At 37.5% G+C, this 22762-nt stretch overlaps 1 pseudogene; it reads left to right on the top strand.

Moving 5' to 3' along the window:
* The first annotated feature begins 20354 nt into the window (after positions 1 to 20354).
* On the top strand, positions 20355 to 22079 carry LOC116883218 (annotated as a pseudogene).
* The last annotated feature ends 683 nt before the right edge of the window (positions 22080 to 22762 follow it).

Here is a 22762-nt window from a genome sequence, read left to right as displayed (position 1 = left end):
AGACTCCTGAATAACTTGGTTGGATTCAGAAGTCCCAGCTATTGGACATGGGTATCAGTTACTTTTTAGTGCATATTAGTAAATTGGTTTTCTTAAAATCTTATTTTCTTAAAGTTTTATTTATTTTTATTCATGAGTGTGTACCTCTGTGAGTTCTGTGTGTAACACTTGTGTCAGGGTTGTTGCAGAGGCCACGTAGTATCAGATCCCCTAGATCTGGTGTTATATACAGTTGTGAGCTGCCTGGTGTGGGTGCTGGGAAATGAACCCTAGTTTTCTGAAGGAGCATTAAGGTTCTTTTAGCTGCTGAGTCATTTCTGTAGTACCAAAATAGGACTTTTGATCTTGTAAGAATAATCTGCTGTCAGAGACTGAGCCACCATTCAAGGAGCATACATGGGCTGGTCTATGACCCTCTGCACATATGTAGCAGAAGACTACCTTGTCTGGTTTCAGTGGGAGAGGATGTACCTAATCCTGTGGAGAATTGATGCCCCAGGAAAGATGGATGCTGGGGGGTGAGGTGGGGTCAGTGTGTGGGTGAGGGGTTTGGGTAGGTGGGTGGGGGTGTACCCTCTCAGAGCTAGAAAGAAGGGGTATGGGGTGAACCACTCTGGGAGTGAGGACTAGGAAGAGGGGCACATTTACATTTGAATGTAAACAAATAAAATAATTTAATAAAAAATTAAAAATCCATTTGTTAAAAAGATAGTATCTGGTTGTCTGCTGTGATAAATATATATTATATATAATAGAATATAGAATATTCAAAATACATTTGCATATTATATGATATGTAATATAAAATATACTTATATAATATATGATTAATATAAAATTTATGATATATGATATATGTTGTATGATGTATGATATATGACAAAAGACATATATACTACATGCTTCTTACTATATGATATATGTTATATGCTGTGTAGTATATACTATATATAATACATAATCTCTAATAATACATATGATTATAAATTGCAGTTATATATAATTATAATTATTGTACATAAATATATCACATATAATATATCAAAATTATATATTTATTTTATATAATATACAATATATCTCATTAAAAATATAATATACAACTATGAATACGTTATTTATATTTATTATATGTCTTCTAATATAATATATATAAAAATTTTATATAATTTATTATAAATGAAGAATATATTATATTATACATTGCATATTATATTTAACAATGTACATTAAAATATATATTATAAATCATTTCATAGTATATATAATTATGCTTAGCACACATATAATGTATTATTTATTATATACTATAGATTATACATTATTCATCATATATTTTATGGATCATGTATTTCTATAATATATATTCTTACATATATTATATAATATGTATGAAAATATATTTATTTTTATAGTCAAGATATATTTTTACTACTGTGCTTTTATAAAAATCTCATTATCTAGTTTTTTTTTTTAGGCTGCAATTTGGATACTTTTAGACCTTCCCTTATTTTCATCCAATCTTACAGTAATTCCTTTCTGTATTGCTCCAGCTGCAAATTAAATGTTTTAATATACTTTGCTTATTTTTCACTCAGCTTCTGTAACTTTTAGTTCCCTGGTTACTTGTCATCCATTTGGAAGTATGTAGTGTGCTTGCATAGGTTTAAAATTTTTCTGTTATTTAGTTATTTCATTTCTGTTCTCATTGTAACTAGAAAAGAGATTCTGTAGATTTCTGTACCTTTCATTTTGTTGGTGCTTTGATAGTGTGTAGTTTGGCCATGAGCAGGAGCTTGGCATTGTTCATTCTAATCATCTGGTTACACCTGTGGTGCCTGCAAGTATCTTTTTGTCTTATGATAGACTCCTTCATAACCCAACAAAAGGTATGTACCAGCTTACAACTGTCTGCCCCTCAAGTTCCTATTTCACCAAAACACAAGATCATATTATATAGTTCACATCCCTAAGCAGGTGTCCAAATGTGATCTCCAGGGTGTGCTCCAATGCCATGTCCACCATGAACACTCTTCTTATGGGGAGGTTTTGGGGAGGAATGGGCAATGCCTACTCATAAAACAAACTTGCTACTGTTATTCTTTTATGTTTTGTTGCTTTGTTTTTCTATCCATACCCACTGTTCTCAGAGCTTTAGGGGAAAGCCATGAATTATGGTAACTTTGATTCTAACATTAAACAAAGCTCAAGAATTTTGTGTATTTGAAGTTACAAAAAAAAAAATTCTGTGTAGAACATTGTATATCCCTGCCTCTTCTTTGTTCTTACATGCAGATGACCTGATATGAAACTGGCTAGTGTAGTTTCCACTCCACAATATCTTTTTCCTTCACAGTATTGAGCACAAGAAGAAATGCTAGATCATTCTACTCTCCAGTGACCTGTTAGTTCAAGTTACATGCCTTCCAGAAGCTTCTAGGTTCTATGTCAAGATATAACTAGGAACATTATAGAACTGTGGCATTCTATAATGGTCTCTGATGCAAAAAGAAGCTTTGATGAGAAGTGATAACTACATTTATCTATGAAGGAATATCTATAAGGATGTAGGAATATAGCAACAGTCAGTGGCAGGTATCTGCATCTCGGATCTGTGCCCAGAACTGAACAGAAGGGGTCAAACAGCTCCCTGCACCCAAATCCTGTGAGGGAGTGAGCTGAACCCTCAGAAGTGCAACACTCCTGAGAAATCAGAGGAGACTACCCTCTGCCCACATTCCCTACCCAAGAGGGAATCATCTAGTGCCATTTGTGCTCCCTGGGAACAGGGACCTAAGAGAAGTCAGGGGCAGTACCCTTCCAATTCCTGCCTGCTCCAAGAGTCACTTGGAGTGCCTACACACCTGAGAACAGAGCACTCTGTTCCAAAAAAACGCTGAAAGAGAACAGGAAAACAGGTATGTAGGAGTACTGACACAGAGTCCTACAGAAGGGTCAAGCCACTGTCAGAAACAACAAGCCAAGCTAACACCAGAGACAACCTGAGGGTGAGAGGCAGGCACAGGAACCTAAACAAAGGAAACCAAGACTACTTGGCATCATTAGAATCCAGTTCTCCCACCAAAGCAAATACTGGATATCCAAACACACAGAAAAGAAAGATTTAGATTTAAAATCACATCACATTTGATGATGATGATGATGATGATGATGATGATGATGATGATGGTGGTGGTGGTGGTGGTGGTGGTGGTGGTGGTGGTGGTGGTGATGATGTGATGATGATGATGATGATGATGGAGGAGGACTTTAAGAAGGACATAAATAACCCCATTAAAGTAATACAGGACAACACAAGTAAACAAGTAGAAGCCCTGAAAGACAAAACACAAAAATCCCTTAAAGGATTACATGAAAACACAAGCAAACAGGTAAAGGAATTGAACAAAACCATCTAGGATTTAAAAATGGAAATAGGAACAATAAAGAAAGCACAAAGGAAGACAACCCTGGAGATAGAAAACCGAGGGAAGAGATCAATAGTCGTAGATGCAAGCATCACCAAAAGAATACAAGAGATAGAAGAGAGAATCTCAGGGGCATAAGATACTGTAGAAGACATGGACACAACCATCGAAGATAATGTAAAATGCAAAAAGCTCCTAGGCCAAAACACACAGGAAATACAGGACACAATGAGAATATCAAACCTAAGGATAATAGGTATAGAAGAGAGAGTGAAGACTCCCAACTTAAAAGGCCAGTACATATCTTCAACAAAATTATAGAAGGAAACTTCCTTAATCTAAAGGAAGAGATGCCCGTAAACATACAAGAAGCCTATAGAACTCCAAATAGATTGGACCAGAAAATGAATTCCTCCCTTCACATAAGATTCAAAACATCAAATGCACAAAACAAAGAAAGATTATTAAAAGCATAAGGGAAAAAGGTCAAGTGACATATAAAGGCAGACCTATCAGAATTGCACCAGATTTTTCACCAGAGACTATGAAACCCAGAACATCCTGAACAGATGTCATATGGACCCTAAGAGAGCAGAAATGCCAGTCCAGGCTACTATATCCAGCAAAACTCTTAATTAACATAGATGGAGAAACCACGATATTCCACGACAAAAACCAAATTTACACAATATCTTTCTACAAATCCACCCCTATAAAGGATAATAGATGGAAAAGCCCAACACAAGGAGGGAAACTACACCCTAGAAAAAGCAAGAGAGACACACAAACATAATTCCACCTCTAACAAGAAAAATAACAGGAAACAACAATCACTATTCCTTAATATCTCTTAACGTCAATAGATTCATTCTCCAATAAAAAGACATAGACTTACAGACTGGATTTATAAAGAGCACCCAGCATTTTGCTGCATACAGGAAACACACCTCAGAGACAAAGACAGACACTACCTCAGAGGAAAAGACTGGAAAACAATTTTCTAAGCAACTGGTCCCTAGACACAAGCTGAAATAGTCATTCTAATATCAAAGAAAAATCAACTTTCAGCCAAAAGTTATCAAAAAAAGTTAAGAAAGGACACTTCATACTCATCAAAGGAAAAATCCACCAAGATGAACTCTCAATCCTGAATATCTGTGCTCCAAATGCAAGGGCACATACATTCATAAAAGAAACCATACTAAAGTCCAAAGCACACATTATACCTCACACAATAATAATGGGAGAGTTAAACATTTCACTCTCATCAATGGACAGCCATGGATATGGAAAATAAATAGAGATATAGAGAAACTAACAGAAATTATGAACCAAATGGATTTAACAGATATCTCTAGAACATTTCATCCTAAAAGAATAGAAAATATCCTCTTCTCAGCACCTCATGATACCTTCTGCAAAACTGACCATATAATATGTCACAAAACAGGCTTCAACAGATGCAAGAAGAGTGAAATAGTCCCTTGTATCCTATCATATCACCACAGACTATGGCTGGTCTTCAATAATAACAAAAATGACAGAAAGCCCACATACACATGGAAGTTGAACAATGCTCTACTCAATGAAAACTTGTTCAAGGAAGAAATAGAGAAAGAAATTAAAGACATTTTAGAACTTAATGAAAATAGAGGCACAACATACCCAAACTTATGTGACACAATGAAAGCCGTGCTAAGTGCAAAATTCCTAGCTCTGAGTACCTCCAAAAGAAACTCGACAGAGCATACACTAGCAACTTGGCAGCACAGCTAAAAAGCTTGAGAACAAAAAGAAGCCAGTACACACAGGAGGAGTAGATTAGAAGGCAGAAAATAATCAAACTCAGAGCTGAAATCAATCAAGTACAAGCAGAAAGAACTATATAAGAATCAACAAAATGAGGAGGTGGTTCTTTGAGAAAATCAACAAGATAGATAAACCCTTAGCCAGACACCAGAGGGTACAGAGAAAGTATCCAAATTAACAAAATCAGAAATGAAAAGGGAGACATAACAACAGAATCTGAGGAAATTCAAAAAATTAGCAGATCCTACTACAAAAGCCTATATTCAACAAAACTAGAAAATCTGGAGGAAATGGACAATTATCTAGACAGATACTAGGTACTAATGTTAAATCAGGATCAGATAAACCATCTAAACTGTCCAATAACTTCCTTAAGAAATAGAAGCAGTTATTAAAAGTCTCCCAACCAAAAAAAGCCCACGACCAGATGGATGTGGTGGAGAATTCTATCAGACTTTCATAGAAGACATTATACCAGCACTGTCCAAACTATTCAACAAAATAGAAACAGAAGTAACAATACCCAATTCCTTCATGAAGCCACAATAATGTTTGTACCTAAATCACACAAAGACCCAACAAATAAATAGAATGTCAGACCACTTTTTTTATGATTATCATTGCACAAATATTCAATAAAATTCTCACAAATCAAATACAAGAACACATCAAAATAATCATCCATCATGACCAAGTAGCCTTCATTCTTGGGATAAAGGGATGGTACAATACATGGAAATCCAACAACAAAATCCACTATGTAAACAAACTCAAAGAAAAAATACATAACCATCACACTAGATGCTGAGAAAGCATTTTACAATATTCAACACCCCTTCATGGCAAAAGTCTTGGAAAGATCAGGAATTCAGGGCCCATACCTAAACATAGTAGAAGCAATATAAGGCAAACCAGTAGCCAGCATCAAACTAAATGAAGAAAAACTTGAAGCAATCCCACTAAAATCAGGGACAATACAAGGCTGGCCACTCTTTCTTTACTAATTCAATATGGTACTCAAAGTCCTAACCAGAGCAATTATACAAAGTGATAGAGATTGGAATGGAAGATGTCAAACCATCACCATTTGCAGATGATATGATAGTATACTTAAGTGAACCCAAAACTTCCACCAGTGATCTCCAAGGCTTGATAAACAACTTCAGCAAAGTGGCTGGATATAAAATTATCCTAAACAAATTAGTAGCCTTCTTCTACTCAAAGATTAAACAGGCTGAGAATTAAATTAGGGAAATGATACCCTTCACAATTGTCACAAATAATATAAAATACCTTCCTGTGACTCTAACCAAGAAAGTGAAACAATTGTATGACAAGAACTGCAAGTCTCTGAAAAAGGAAACTGAAGATCTCAGAAGATGAAGAAATCTCCCATGGTCATGGATTAGCAGGACTAATATTATAAAAATGACCATTTTCCCAAAAGCAATCTCCAGATTCAATGTAATTCCCACCTAAATTCCAACTCAGTTCTTCATAAAGTTAGAAAGAACAACTTGCAAATTCATTTGGAATTACAAATTCCCAAGATAGTGAAAACTATTCTCAACAATAAAAGAACTTCTTGGGGAATCACCATCCCTGGCTCAAACTGTATTACAGAGCAATACTGATAAAAACTGTATGACATTGGTACAGAGACAGGCAGGTAGATCAGTGGAATAGGATCGAAGACCCAGTAATGAACACACACACCTATGGTCACTTGATCTTTGACAAAGGAGCTAAAACCATCCAGTGCATAAAAGATAGTATTTTCTACAAATGGTTCTGGTTCAATTGGTGCAGCATGTAGAAGAATGCAAATTGATTCAGTCTTATTGCTGTGTACAATGCTGAAGTCCAAGTAGATCAAAGACACTTCAAACCAGATACACTCAAACTAATAGATGATAAAGTGGGGAAGACTCTCCATCACATGGGCACTGGGGAAATTTTCCTGAACAAAACAACAATGGCTTATGTTCTAAGATCAAAAATTGATAATGGGACTTCATAAAATTGCAAAGCTTCTGTAAGGCAAAGCACACTCTCATTAGGACAAAACGGCAACCAACAGACTGGGAAAAGAGCTTTATCAATCCTCCATCTGATAGAGTGCTAATATCCAATATATACAAAGAACTCAAGAAATTAGATTCCATAGAATCAAATAATTCTATTAAAAATGGGATACAGAACTAATCAAAGTATTCTCAACTGAGGAATATAGAATGGCTGAGAAGTAGCTAAAGAAATGTTTAATGTCCTTTGACATCATGGAAATGCAATTCAAAACAACCCTGAGATTCCACCTCACAACAGTCAGAATGGCTAAGAGCAAAAATTTAGGTAACAACAGATGCTGGCCAAATAAAATGCGGAGAAATATGAATGAACACTCCTCCACTTTTGGTGGAATTGCAAGCTGCTACAACCACTCTGGAAATCTGTCTGGAGGTTCCTCAGATAATTGGACATAGCACTACCTGAGGACACAGGCATACTACCCCTGGGCATATACCTAAAAGATGCTCCAACATATAACAAGGACACATGCTCCACTATGTTCCTAGCAGCCTTATTTACAATAGCCAGAAGCTGGAAAGAGCCCAGTTGTCCTTCAACAAAGGAATGGATACAGAAAAGGTGGTACATCTACACAATTAAAAACAATGACTTCATGAAATTCCTAGGCAAATAGATGGAACTGGAAAATATCTTGTTTGATGCAATACGAACACACACACACACACACACACACACACACACACACACACACACACACACAAACACAAACACACGGCGTGTACTCACTGATAAGTCGATATTAGCCGAAAGGCTTTGATTACCTAAGAAACAATCCAAAGACCACATGAAGCTCAAGCAGGATGACCAAAGTGCAGCTGCTTCAGTCCTTCTTAGAAGTGGGAACCTAAATATTCATAGGCGATTATATGGAGACAAAGTATGGAGCAGAGACTGAAGGAATAGCCATTCAGAGCCTGCCCCACCTTGGGATCCAGCCCACAGACATACAGCCACTAAACCCAGACATTATTGCTGATGCCAAGAAATACATGCACAGCCTTATATAGCTGTTTCCTGAGAGGCTCTGCCAGAGCATGACAAATTCAGAGGCAAATGCTTGCACCCACCACTGATTGGGGTTCCCACTGGAGGAGTTAGGGAAAAGATTGAAGGAGTTGAATCAGTTTGCAACCCCATAAGAACAACAATGCCAAACAACGAGAGCTCCCAGGGACTAAACCACCACCCAAAGAGTACAAATGGACAGACCCATGACTCTAGCTGCATATGTAGCAGAGCATGGCCTTGTTGGGCACCAGTGGAAGGAGAAGCCTTTGGTCCTGCCAAGGCTGCATCCCCAGTGCAGGGGAATGTCAGTGTGGGGAGGTGGGAAGGGGTGTGTGGTTGGGGAGGGGAGTTACAACCTCAGAAGAAGGGGCAGGTGGGATGGTATAGGGGCTTTATGGACAGGAAACTGGGAACGAGGATAACATTTGAAATGTAAATAAAAAATATCCAATTACAAAATAAAAAAAGAAAAAAGAAAAGAGAGAAAAAAGAGAAATGGCATTTTAACTGTCATCTTAATATGATCAAATTTCCTGCAGATTAGCATAAAGATGAACTTCCACGAATAAACACCATTTAGATGAATTAATTACTTTATCATATCCTTGATTAGATTCAAATAATTTTAGGAAGAATTTTTAAGAGATAATTGTAGTTGTTTTGCCAGGACCTAATAAATAATAAAGAATAAAAGGTGCCCCATCCTCATAGAATAGTACATACAAGGGGCATAATAAGGAATACAATGATTTTTCATAATTACATAAGTAAAAGAAATGGGCTTGGGACAAATTCGTGATCAAGGAACAACATTCTTTTGAGGTCAGGTCCAAGGATGAAACCATAGGTGTGCACTATGATAAAGCAAAAACATGTGAAACTATATATGTAGGAACATATATGTGTAGGAATATATTTATGTATATATGGATGCATGAACACTTGAGGAATTGAAACAAGTTTGTCAGGCCTGTACAAAGTGTGTGTGTGTGTGTGTGTGTGTGTGTGTGTGTGTGTGTGTGTGTGTGTGTGTGTCTACTTCCTGACTTTCTTCTTTTCTTCCTTTTATTTTCTCTCTGGCCCCTAAAGAGTTAATGAACTCTGAGTCCCTTGCCTGATCTGTGAGGGGCTCTTAACCCAGAGAGAAAAGAGGCCAGACAACTAAGCTTTTGTTTTCTTTATCCCCTGCTGCTAGTAAATTGCTGGAATTAAATTGCCAGAAGCCAGAGGCTTTGTCCACAGAATAGCAAGAGTTAAAGAAGGCAGAAATTGCTGAATATAAATAGCTTTGGCCACTCTAACTGACTCCATACCTGCCATCAGCTGCCTTTCACGCGGGAACTGAATGCAAGGAAGCCACCAGCAGGAACCTTACTCCATATTATACAGAGAGGCTTTCTTTACTAATTTTATACACAAATGGAATTGTGTGATCTTGATCAAAGTTAAGTTTGGTTTATTTTTGTAGGTCACTGTCATACTTTCTTGTGACTTAGTATTTTAAAATGTACAGAATAGATTGTAGAATAAAATCTCGATTATAATTCATCCACAGATTTAGTGTTCAAAGTCTAATGATGATACTTAATTGAATTTATGATAGGCTATCCAAGCAACTGAACTTAATGGAGAATAATAAGGTCTTGTCTGTTTTAAGCATAAGTCTTCTGCCTACCTACTTCACACTTCACAGTCTTTTTTTTTTTAACTCATATTTACTTCATTGTATTTTTCTCAGCTAGAATCTGAGTTCCACAAGGTTGGCTGTCTTTCTTTTCTTTGCTTTTCATGGTGTCTGAGAAAAGTAACAAGGAATTACATAGTAGTTAAGCGAGCATTTTTATCCTGATTCCCCCTCCTCTGCCCTGCATTTACTATACAAATAAGTTGTGACCATTGCAGAAGATTGATATTGACAGGTGTGCAATCATTATTAAGCAAACATTAAGTTGAATCTCTTCTCTTCAAGTGGAACTCTAGAAATCATTATTATTTAATAAGTGATTAGTAAACCCATCTGGTAGAAGTAAATCATGAAGCATTAATCAGATTGGTGCTCTATAAAAAGAATTAGTTTTCCATCGCTGTGAGAAAGTATCTGGGAAAACACCTTTGAAAGAGCTCTTTGCAATTGATGTCTTCAAAAAAAAAGGGGGGAGAATTATTTTAATCCATAGGGGTAACACTCAGTTTATCAAATTCCAGGGCCAGTTCAGGCCAAGGAGTTGTTGGCCAACACAAAATAGACTCCATGTTTTTTTCTTTGCTTTTTATTTTATCATTTTTTTGTCTTACTGATTATTTTGTTATTGTTAGTAGGTTTTATTTATATTTTATATTTTATTTATCTTTGGTGAGAGAAGTGACTTGAATATGGGTGGGTAGGGAATTTGGCATAATCTTGGAGGAGTTGGGGGAGAAGAAAGATAAGATCACAATGTCTAAAAATGTTTTAAATAAAACTGATTAAATAAAAATAAGAATAAATGTAAGAAATTTATACCTTTTGTTTGTGAGTGTTTTTTACCTGTATGCATATATTTGTTCCTGGTGCCTGTGGAAGTCAAAGATCACTTTGAATACCCTGTAACTTGAGTTATAGATTTTGTGAACCACCATGTGCATTCTGAGAACTGAACCTGAGTTTTTTGCTAGAGATACACGTGTTCTTAGCAACAATACAACTCTCTATCCCCTTGAGAAATCAACTTAAAAGGAGAAAAGCTTTATTTGTCTCATGGTTTCAAAGGATTTACTCTATGCTTATACTATTGGTTTAGCCCTGCAGGTGCACAGTACATTAAGGCGGGAGCAGGCAGAAAAAAAGATCTATTCACATCATTGTGATCAGAATTAGGTTGAGAATGGGAAGACTAAAGTCCTAGTCCCCACTTAGGACACAAATTGAGATGTACCTATTGAGTTTCTACTATTTCACTATGCTGCCACAGGCTGGGAATAAAGACTTCAGAACTCAATATCTGGGAGTATTTCAGATCCAAAAAATAACACAAAGAAATTGTAGTCTGTTAGGAAACTAGACAAAAGCTGAATAGGAGCAAAGGTTGTTTCATTTAGGGCTGGCTTTGTAGACGGAATGGATTCTTTTCATTTATGTTTAAACCCCTACTTTTAATAAAAAAATATATATTTTACAAAGAAAGGGGTATGTGACTTATGACTGGTTATTTTTAGGAATTATCTATTATTTTACTTTAATATATAGTTGAGTAGTAGCACAAGACTTAACTCATTTTGTAATTTTCTATTTTTTCCATCTTTATTAATTGAGTATTTCTTGTTTACATTTTGACTGTTATTCCCCTTCCAAGTTTCCAGGCCAACATCCCCCAACCCCTCTCCCTCCCCTTCTATATGGGTGTTCCCCTCCCCATCCTCCACCCATTACCACCATCCCCCCAAAAATCATGTTCACTGGGGGTTCAGTCATGGGAGGACCAAGGGCTTCCCCTACCACTGGTGCTCTAACTAGGCTATTCATTGTTACCTATGAGGTTGGAGCCCAGGGTCAGTACATGTATAGTCTTTGGGTTGTGGCTTAGTCCCGGGAAGCTCTGGTTGATTGGCATTGTTGTTCACATGGGGTCTCAAGCACCTTCAAACTCTTCCAGTTCTTACACTGATTCTTTCAACGGGGGTCCCGTTCTCAGTTCAGTGGTTTGCTGCTGGCATTCGCCTATGTGTTTGCTGTATTCTGGCTGTGTCTCTTAGGAGAGATCTACATCCCGTTCCTGTCAGCCTGCACTTCTTTACTTCATCCATCTTATCTAATTGGGTGGCTGTACATGTATGGGCCACATGTGGGGCAGGGTCTGAATGGGTGTTGATTCTGCCTCTGTTCTAAACTTTGCCTCCCTATTCCCTCCCAAGGGATTCTTGTTCCCCTTTTAAAGAAGGAGTGAAGCATTCCCATATTGGTCATCGTTCTTGAGTTTTGTATGTACTGTGCATCTAGGGAAATTTGAGCATTTGGGCTAATATCCACTTATCAATGAGTGCATACCATGTGTGTTTTTCTGTGATTGAGTTACCTCACTCAGGATGATATTTTCCAGTTCTATCCATTTGCCTATGAATTTCATAAAGTCATTGTTTTTGATAGCTGAGTAATATTCCATTGTGTAGATGTACCACGTTTTCTGTATCCATTCCTCTGTTGAAGGGCATCTGGGTTCTTTCCAGCTTCTGGCTATTATAAATAAGGCTGCTATGAACATAGTGGAGCACGTGTCTTTGTTATATGTTGGGGCATCTTTTGGCTATATGCCCAACAGAGGTATAGCTGGGTCCTCAGGTAGTTCAATGTTCAAATTTCTGAGGAACCTCCAGACTGATTTCCAGAATGGTTGTACCAGTCTGCAATCCCACCAACAATGGGGGAGTGTTCCTCTCCACATCCTCGCCAGCATTTGCTGTCACCTGAGTTTTTGACCTTAGCCATTCTCACTGGTGTGAGGTGCAATCTCAAGGCTGTTTTGATTTGCATTTCCCTTATGACTAGGGATGTTGAAAATTTCTTGAGGTGTTTCTAAGCCATTTGGCATTCCACAGTTGTTAATCTTTGTTTAGTTCTGAACTCCATTTTTAATAGGGTTGTTTGTCTCCCTGCAGTCTAACTTCTTGAGTTCTTTGTATATTTTGGATATAAGCCCTCTATCAGCTGTAGGATTGGAAAAGATCTTTTCCCAATCTGTTGGTTGCCCTTTTGTCCTAACAGCAGTGTCCATTGCCTTACAGAAGCTTTGCAGTTTTATGAGATCCCATTTGTCAATTCTTGATCTTAGAGCATAAGCCATTGGTGTTTTGTTCAGGAAATTTTCTCCAGTGCCCATGTGTTCAAGATGTCCGCACTTTTTCTTCTATTTGTTTGAGTGTATCTGGCTTGATGTGGAGGTCCTTGACCCACTTGGACTTAAGCTTTCTCCAAGCTTAAGGGTGATAAGCATGGATAATTCTGCATTCTTCTACATGCTGACCTCCAGTTGAACCAGCACCATTTGATGAAAATGCTATCTTTTCTCCATTGGATTGTTTTGGCTCCTTTGTCAAAAATCAAGTGACCATAGGTGTGTGGGTTAATTTCTGGGTCTTCAATTCTATTCCACTGGTCTATCTCTCGGTCTCTGTACCAATACCATTCAGTTTTTATAACTATTGCTCTGTAACACTGCTTGACTTTAGGGATAGTGATTCCCCTAGAATTCCTTCTATTGTTGAGGATATTTTGAGGTATCCTGGGTTTTTTGTTATTCCAGATGAATTTGCAAGTTGTTCTGTCTAATTCTTTGAAGAATTGGATTGGTATTTTGATGGGTATTGAATTGAATATGTGGATCACTTTTAGTAAAATGGCCATTTTTACTATATTAATCCTGTCAATCCATGAGCATGGAAGATCTTTCCATCTTCTGAGGTCTTCTTCAATTTCTATCTTCAGAGGCTCGAAGTTCTTATCACACATATCTTTCACTTGCTTGGTTAAAGTCACACCGTGGTATTTTGTATTATTTTGGGACTATTATGAAGGGTGTCATTTCCTTAATTTCTTTCTTGGCTTGTTTCTCTTTTTTGTAGAGGAAGGCTACTAATTTATTGGAGTTAATTGTATACCTATCCACTTTGCTGAAGGTGTTTATCAGCTTTAGTAGTTCTCTGGTGGAACTTTTGGGATCACTTAAATATACTATAATATCGTCTGCAAATAGAGATATTTTGACTTCTTCTTTTCCGATCTGTTTCCCTTTGATCTCCTTTTGTTGTCTGATTGCTCTGGCTAGAACTTCAAGAACTATATTGAATAAGTAGGGAGAGAGTGGGCAGCCTTGTCTAGTCCCTGATTTTAGTGGGATTGCTTCAAGTTTCTCTCCATTTAGTTTAATGTTAACTACTGGTTTGCTGTATATGGCTTTTATTATGTTTAGGTATGGGCCTTGAATTCCTATTCTTTACAGAACTTTTATCATGAAGGGGTGTTAAATTTTGTCAAATGTTTCTCAGCATCTGTTGAAATGATATTGTTCTTTCAGTTTGTTTATATAATGGATCACGTTGATGGTTTTCCATATATTAAACCAACTCTGCATGCCTGGGATTAAGTCTACTTGTTCATGGTTGATGATTGTTTTTATATGCTCTTGGATTCGGTTTGCCAGAATTTTATTGAGTATTTTTACATCGATATTCATAAGGGAAATTGGTCTGAAGTTCTCTTTCTTTGTTGGGTCTTTGTGTGGTTTAGGTATAAGAGTAATTGTGGCTTCATAGAAGGAATTCAGTAGTGTTCCATCTGTTTCAATTTTGTGGAATAGTTTGGATAGTATTGGTATGAGGTCTTCTATGAAGGTCTGATAGAATTCTGTACTGAACCCATCTGGTCCTGGGCTCTTTTTGGTTGGGAGACCTTTAATGTCTGCTTCTATTTCTTTAGGAGTTATGGGGTTATTTAAATGGTTTATCTGTTCCTGATTTAACTTTGGTACCTGGTATCTGTCTAAGAAATTGTCCATTTCCTGCAGATTTTCAAGTTTTGTTGAATATAGGCTTCTGTAGTAGGATCTGATGATTTTTTGAATTTCCTCTGAATCTGTAGTTATGTCTCCCTTTTCATGTCTGATTTTGTTAATTTGGACACACTCTCTGTGTCCTTTCGTTAGTCTGGCTAAGTGTTTATCTATCTTGTTGATTTTCTAAAAGAACCAACTTTAGGTTCTGTTGATTCTTTGTATCGTCCTTTTTGTTTCTACTTGGTTGATTTCAGCTCTGAGTTTGGTTATTTCCTGCCTACTACTCCTCCTGGGTATATTTGCTTCTTTTTGTTCTAGAGGTTTTAGGTGTGCTGCTAAGCTCCTGATATATGCTCTCTCCTGTTTCTTTCTGCAGGCACTCAGAACTTTGAGTTTTCCTCTTAGTACAGCCTTCATTGTGTCCCATAAGTTTGGGTATGTTTTACCTTCATTTTCATTAAATATTAAGAAGTCTTTAATTTCTTTCTTTATTTCTTCCTTGACCAGGTTATCATTGAGTAGAGCATTGTTCAACTTCCATGTATATGTGGGCGTTCTTCCCTTATTGTTTTTGAAGACAAGCTTTAGCCCGTGGTGGTCTGATAGGACGCATGGGATTATTCCTATCTTTCTGTATCTGTTGAGGTCTGTTTTATGACCAGTTATACGGTCAATTTCGCAGAAAGTACCATGAGGTGGTGAGAAGAAGGTATTTCTTTTTGTTTTAGGATAGAATGTTCTATAAACATATGTTAAGTCCATTTGGTTCATGACTTCTCTTAGTATGTCTGTGTCTCTGTTGAATTTCTGTTTCCATGATCTGTCCATTGATGAGAGTGGGATGTTGAAATATCCTACTATTATTGTGTGAGATGCAGTGTGTTCTTTGAGCTTTAGTAAGGTTACTTTTATCTATGTAGGTGCCCTTGTATTTGAAGCATAGATATTTAAGATTGAGAGTTCATCTCCGTGGATTTTTCCTTTAATGAATATGAAGTGTTCTTCTTTATCATTTTTGAGGACTTTTAGTTGCAAATCGATTTTATTTGATATTAGGATGGCTACTCCAGCTTGCTTCATAAGACCATTTGCTTGGAAAGGTGTTTTCCAGTCTTTCAATCTGAGGTAGTGTCTGTCTTTGTCTCTGAGGTGTGTTTCCTGTAGGCAGCTGAATGCAGGGTCCTCATTGAGTATCCAGTTTGTTAATCTATGTCTTTTTATTGGGGAGTTGAGACCTTTGATGTTGAGAGATATTAAGGAATAATGATTATTGCTTCCTGTTATATTCATATTTTGATGTGAGATTATGTTTGTGTGCTTTTCTTCTCTTTGTTTTGTTGCCAAGATGATTAGTTTCTTGCTTTTTCTAGGGTGTTGCTTGCCTCCTTATGTTGGGCTTTACCATTTCTTATCCTTTGTAGGGCTGGATTTGTAGAAAGATATTGTGTAAATTTGGTTTTGTCATGGAATATCTTGGTTTCTCCATCTATGTTCATTGAGAGTTTTGCTGGATACAGTAACCTGAGCTCGCATTTGTGTTCTTTTAATGTATGTATGACATCTGTCTAGGATCTTCTGGCTTTCATAGTCTCTGGTGAGTAGTCTTGTGTGATTCTGATAGGTCTGCCTTTATATGTTACTTGACCTTTTTCCCTTACTGCTTTTAATATTCTTTCACTGTTTTGTGCATTTGGTGTTTTGACTATTATGTGACGGGAGGAGTTTCTTTTCTGGTCCAATCTATTTGGAGTTCTTTCGACTTTTTTTATGTTTATGGGCATCTCTTTCTTTAGGTTAGGGAAGTTTTTCTTCTATGATTTTGTTGAAGATATTTACTGGTCCTTGAGCTGGGAGTCTTCACTCTCTTCTATACCTATTAACCTTAGGTTTGATCTTCTCATTGATTCCTGGATTTTATGTAAGTTTCAGACCAGTAGCTTTTTCCGTTTTACATTATCTTTGAACATTCTGTCGATGATTTCTATGGAATCTTCTGCTCTTGAGATTCTCTCTTCTATCTGTTGTATTCTGTTGGTGATGCTTATATCTAAGGCTGCTCTTCTCTTCGTTTGGTTTTCTATATCCATGGTTATCTCCCTTTCTGCTTTCTTTATTGCTTCTATTTCCATATTTAATTCCTTCACCTGTTTGATTGTGTTTTCCTGGAATTCTTTCAGGGAATTTTTTTTTATTCCTCTCTATAGGCTTCTACTTGTTTATTCATGTTTTCCTGTGTTTCTCTAAGAGAGTTCTTCATGTCTTTCTTGAAGTCCTCCAGCATCATGATCAAATATTATTTTAAATCTAGATCTTGCTTTTCTGGTGTGTTTGGATATTCCGTGTTTGCTTGGGTGGGAGAATTGGGCTCCGATGATGCCATGTAGTCTTTGTTTCTGTTGCTTTGGTTCCTGTGCTTGCCTCTTCCCATCAGGTTATCTCTAGTGTTACCTTGTTCTGCTATTTCTGACAGTGGCTAGACTGTCCTATAGTCCTGTGTTTCGGGAGTGCTGGAGACCTGTTTTCCAGTTTTCTTTCAGCCAGTTATGGGAACAGAGTGTTCTGCTTTCAGCTGTGTAGTCTTTACTGTCTAGTGGTCTTCAGGTGTTCCTGTGGACTTGTGTTCTGAATTCACAAGGCAGGTCGATTGGAGCAGAAAATTTGGTCTTACCTGTGGTTCTTGGGGGCAGGGGGCTGCTTTTGAGCTCTCTGTGAGGGTGCAACCAGATGGGCCTGTGTTGCCTTTTCCTGGGGCCCCTATGCACCGGGATCCCAGATGTCATTAAGTGTTTTCCTCTGGAGTCAGAAATGTGGACAGAGTGTAGTCTCTTCTGGATTCCCAGGGGAGCCTGCCCCTCTGAAGGTTTAGCTCTCCCTCCCATGTGATTTGGGAGCAGGGAGCTGTTGATTGGGTCCCTTCTGGTCCAGGTGGTGTCTGGACCGCATGGGACCTGCTGCTCAAGTGCCTGTAATTTTCTTAAATAAGAATTTTAAAAAAGTTATTTTCCTTATAAGGTGAATGATATAAAGGAAACCAAGCTTATATGTAACTGGTCATAAATGTAAATTGTAACCTTAGTTTGTATTTTTTTTTTCGTATTCTAATGTTCCAATGTCTCTTTTGCACTTCCATTTGCCACATTTCCTCATAGAGCCTTGACTTGCTGATATCTCCATAGATAGTGTGTCTTTGGTGGATTCTTGACTGGAGACTCATTGGTGAATTCATTTTAGAGTATCAGCCTTGTATTTTAGCTTTTTTTTTTTTTTTTTTTTTGAGGAGAGACCACTCTTGAAAGAATAACTTCAGTTGTATTAGAGACCCTAGTATATTAAAAATGCCAGAACCATGGGAAGCCTATAAAGGCCAAAGGCAAGTATAGAGAGGAGCTGGCCTGAGTCTATCAGGCAAACCGTGTATACTATTGAAGGCAGAGCTGAAGAAATGGGTTTTCCAAGCCCTTTATGCCCATAACTGCGTCCTAAGTGCTAGACATTAAGATATAAAATATAAATTTCTACTACTGATTATTACTTTGCTTTGTTTTGATTCTTCTTGTGATTACATTCTCATTTGGAATAAGAAAGTATTTAATATGCCTTTTTAAAAAAATTGCAGGACCCACAGTAAAAAGACTTTAAGTTTTAAAGAGACATTGAACATTTAGAGTGTTGGTCTTTCCTGAAGACCATTGGACCTTAATGAATAGTGTTTTGTACAATAATTTTTGATTAAGCTCCTTTGGACAACAAGAATGGTTATTGTTTAACAGTTATATGTTTGTGTGTAATTGTAAGGAGTTGATGGTAATGTTTAGTTTTGTGATTAGCCTGTGTTGTGTCTATGAAGACTCATCTAGATTGATGTCTGAAGGGACACAGCTCAGCTCTTTGTCAGTAGTAACATCCCTATGCAAGTGGGCATAAGCTGCATAAGAGTACTATCTAAGCATGAGACAGACAAAGAGCCAGTAAGTTCAATCCTCTAGGTCAGCACTTTAGACCCTGTCTCTAGGTTCCTGCTTTGAGTTTCTGCCTCGTTGTCCCCTGTGATGGATTGTTACTTGGAACTGTAAGCAAAAAATTAATTCAAGTTACTTAGGTCGGGATGTTTTTAATCACTACCAAAGAGCAAACTAGAACAAATGCTAAAACTTTCCTACCAGGAGTCTCCACTACCTGAGTAACAGAAAGAAGAAGAAGAAGAAGAAAAAAAACAACCAAACAAACCATAATCTGTTTAAAAATTCATCACTTATTAATTAATACACATGTATATACCAGTTTCATTTAGTAAAGATGTATAACATATTGACATTATAATAAGATTACAAATGATTCATAGGTAGGCTACTTCCTCTTATAGGTTAATTTATCATTAAGAATTCACAACTTAATCCTGTTCTCCCTCTCCCACCTCTCTCCTTTTCAGGTCCCTCCCTCCCTCTACCTCCTGTGATTATTTTATTCCCACTTCTAAGTGGGAATGAAGCATCCACACTTTTGCTCTTCCTTCTTGTTAAGCTTCATATGGTTGGTGAGTTGTATCCTGGGTATTCTGAGCTTTTGGGTTCAGAATATCAACTTATCAGTGAGTGCATATCATAAGTGTCCTTTATTTCTGGGTTAGCTCACTCAGGATGATATTTTCTAGTTCCATTTGTTTGCATGCAAAATTCATGGAGTCATCATTTTTACTACATTGTGTAAATGTACCACATTTTCTGTATCCATTCCTCTATTGAGGGACAGCCTGTGTTGGTTCTAGCTTCTGACTATTACCAGTAAGGCTGCTATGAACATATTGGAGCATGTGTACTTGTATGTTGGAGCATCTGGTTTAGCTTCGTCTTCAGGTAGATCTATTTACAATTTTCTGAGGAACCGCCAGATTGATTTCCAAAGTGGTTGTACCAGCTTGTAATCCTACCAGCAATGGAGGAGTGTTCCTCTTTCTCTTCATCCTTGTCAGCATCAGCTGTCACTTGAGTTTTTCATCTTAGTGATTCTGATTGGTGTGAGGTAGAGTCACAGGGCCACTTGATTTGTATTTCCTTGATGACTAAGGATGTTGAACATTTCTTTAAATGCTTCTTGGACATTTGAAACTCCTCAGTTGAAAATTCTTTACTTAGCTCTGTACCACATTTTTAAGAGGGATATTGGTTTTCTGGAGTCTAACTTAATGAGTTCTTTGCATATTTTGGTTATTAGCCCTCTATGAGATGGATATCTCTTCAAAATCTGTAGGTTGCCATTTTGTCCTATTGACAGTTGTCCTTGCATTACAAAAAGATTTTCAATTTTATGAGCTTCCATTTGTCAATTGTTGATCTTAGAGCCTGAGACATTGGTGTTTTGTTGAGGAAATTTTCTACTATGTTGATGTGTTTGAGGCTCTTTCCCACTTTCTTTTCTGTTAGATTCACTGTATCTGGTGAGAAAATTTCAAAGGATCAAAAGAATGAAGAGAAATATGTGATGTTTGGGATGGGGAATGGGGTAAGCACTAAAAAGTCCCAAATATCAGGAAAGCAAGAAGTTCTCAGGACCCAAGGGTGATGACACCATGTGAAATACACACCAGAGGAGAGAGAGAACCTGAAGAAAACAGCTATAGTAGATATAGGCATGGCCCTCAGTTGAGGGATGGGACAACCCACTCATCTCAAAATTTTTAACTCAGAATTGTTGGGTAAAAAAAAATAGAGCAGAGACTGAAGGAGAGACTACCCAGAGACCACCCGACTTTGGGATCCATCCCATCTGCAGACACAAAGCCGTGAAACTATTGCTATGCCAAGTAGTGCTTGCTGACAGGAGCCTTATATGTCTGTCCTCTGAGAGGCATTCCAGCACCTGACTAAGACAGATGCAGATAGGCAACCATTGGACTGAGCCTGGTAACTCCTGGGGAAGCATTAGGGAAAAGACTGAAGGAGTTGGAGGAGATTGCAATCCCATAGGAAGAACAACAGTGTCCTCTAACTGGACCCTACAGAGCTCCCATGAACTAAACCACCAACTAAAGTGGAAATATGACTCCTGCTACATATGTAGTCCTGTGCAGACTTCTTGCTGCAGCATAGGGGGATGCCTGAGGAGTGACGCAGGAGTGGTTGGGTGGGTGGGGGGAGCACCTCTTAGAAGCATAGGGGAGGGGTAGTGGAATGTGGGGGTTTGCAGAGAGGAGACTGGGGAGGGGGACAACTTTTGAAATGTAAGTAAATAAAATAACCAAATAAAGCTTGGCATGATTCCATCCTGCATATCTGTTCTGTGAAACAGTAGGCAGTTGCTTTCTGTCCACCTTCTCTCACACCGAAGTGCGCACATCTACCTCATAGAAGAGTCGATGGACATGCGTCCTCTTAGGCCTCAGAACTACCTTTGCGGTTGTGAACTGAATGCTGACAAAGACTAGTACTTTAAAGTGAGTAATGATGAAAATGAGCACCATTCATCATTAAGAATGGTCAACTTAGGAGCAGGGGCAAAAGATGAGTTACGCATCATATAGGCAGAAGCAATGAACTATAAAGGAAGTTCAATTAAAGTAACACTGGCAACTTTGAAAATGTCTGTATAGCCAATAGTTTCCCTTGGGGGCTTAGAAATTACACCACTTGTGGTCTTAAGGTTGAAGTGTGGATCAGGGCCTGTGCACCTTAGTGGACAGCACCTAGTAGCTATAGAGGAAGATGTAGAGTCAGAAGATGAAGATGAGGAAGATGTAAAAACTGTTAGGAAGGTATGGAAAGATCTGCTCCCAGAGGCGGCAACAAGGTCCCACAGAAAAAAGTAAAAGTTGATGAAGTGATGATGATGATGATGATGATGATGATGATGACGACGACGACAACGACGATGATGACGATGATGACGATTTTGATGAAGAGGAAATGGAAGAAAGGTTCCAGTGAAGAAATCTGTATGAGATACCCCAGCCAAAAATGCACAAAAATCAAACCAAAACAGGAAAGAATTAAAACCATCAACACCAAGATCAAAGGGTCAAGAGTCCTTCAAAACAACAGGAAAAAACTCCCAGAACACCAAAAGGACCTAGTTCTGTAGAAGACATTAAGGTAAAAATACAGGTAGAAAAGGTGGTTCTCTTCCTAAATTGGAAGCCAAGTTCACTAATAATGTGATGAATTGTTTCTGGATGACTGACCAGGAAGCTATTCAAGAACTCTGGCAGTGGAGGAAGGAACTTTAAGAAAATGGTTTAAACAGTTTGAAATATTCTTCATTTCTGCAATAGTTGATATCTGGATGTCCTTTTAATAATGCAAAGTGAGAACTTTCCCTACTGTGTTTGGTAAATGTCGTTCAGGTTCAATTGCCAAAAATGTGTTGTCTAAATGCCTATTCAGTTTTCATGGATGGAACTCCACCCTTTACTTGGCTTTAAGTATGTATAGAATGTTATGATAGGACATCATAATAGTGGTGATTAGATGTGGAAATGGTAGGGAGACAAAAAATATGCATGTGAAATAAACTCAGTATTTTAATAAAAAGATAACCAAGTCTATGTCAAATTTATATCAACCATGCAATTCTGAAAAAAAATTTGTTCTCACATTTAGTTGCTTTCCTTGTAAACTTTGAGTTCCATTTTTTATACATTTAGCATCACCCACTTTACCGGCTTTGAAATAGTAACTTGGATATGTATGAAAACATTCCCCATCAGTTTTGCTAAAATTCTTAGAAACAGGTTTTCTTACCTCACATCTGACCCTTGTGTTCCCTGAGATGGGTCATTTGTTGTTTTGTTCAAATAGTCGAAATGATCAGTTTCTAGGTTTAGTTTCATTCTGTTTGGGCATCACTGTTGCTATTTTGAGTACAGAAGGAAGAAAATACTTCAAATGTGACCTTAGTTTGAAATCTGTA

The sequence above is a fragment of the Rattus rattus genome, chromosome 14, assembly GCF_011064425.1.
Source record: "Rattus rattus isolate New Zealand chromosome 14, Rrattus_CSIRO_v1, whole genome shotgun sequence".
NCBI lineage: Eukaryota > Metazoa > Chordata > Mammalia > Rodentia > Muridae > Rattus > Rattus rattus.
The sequence above is the reverse complement of the archived record's forward strand: the minus strand, read 5'-3'. Positions and strand labels throughout refer to the sequence as shown.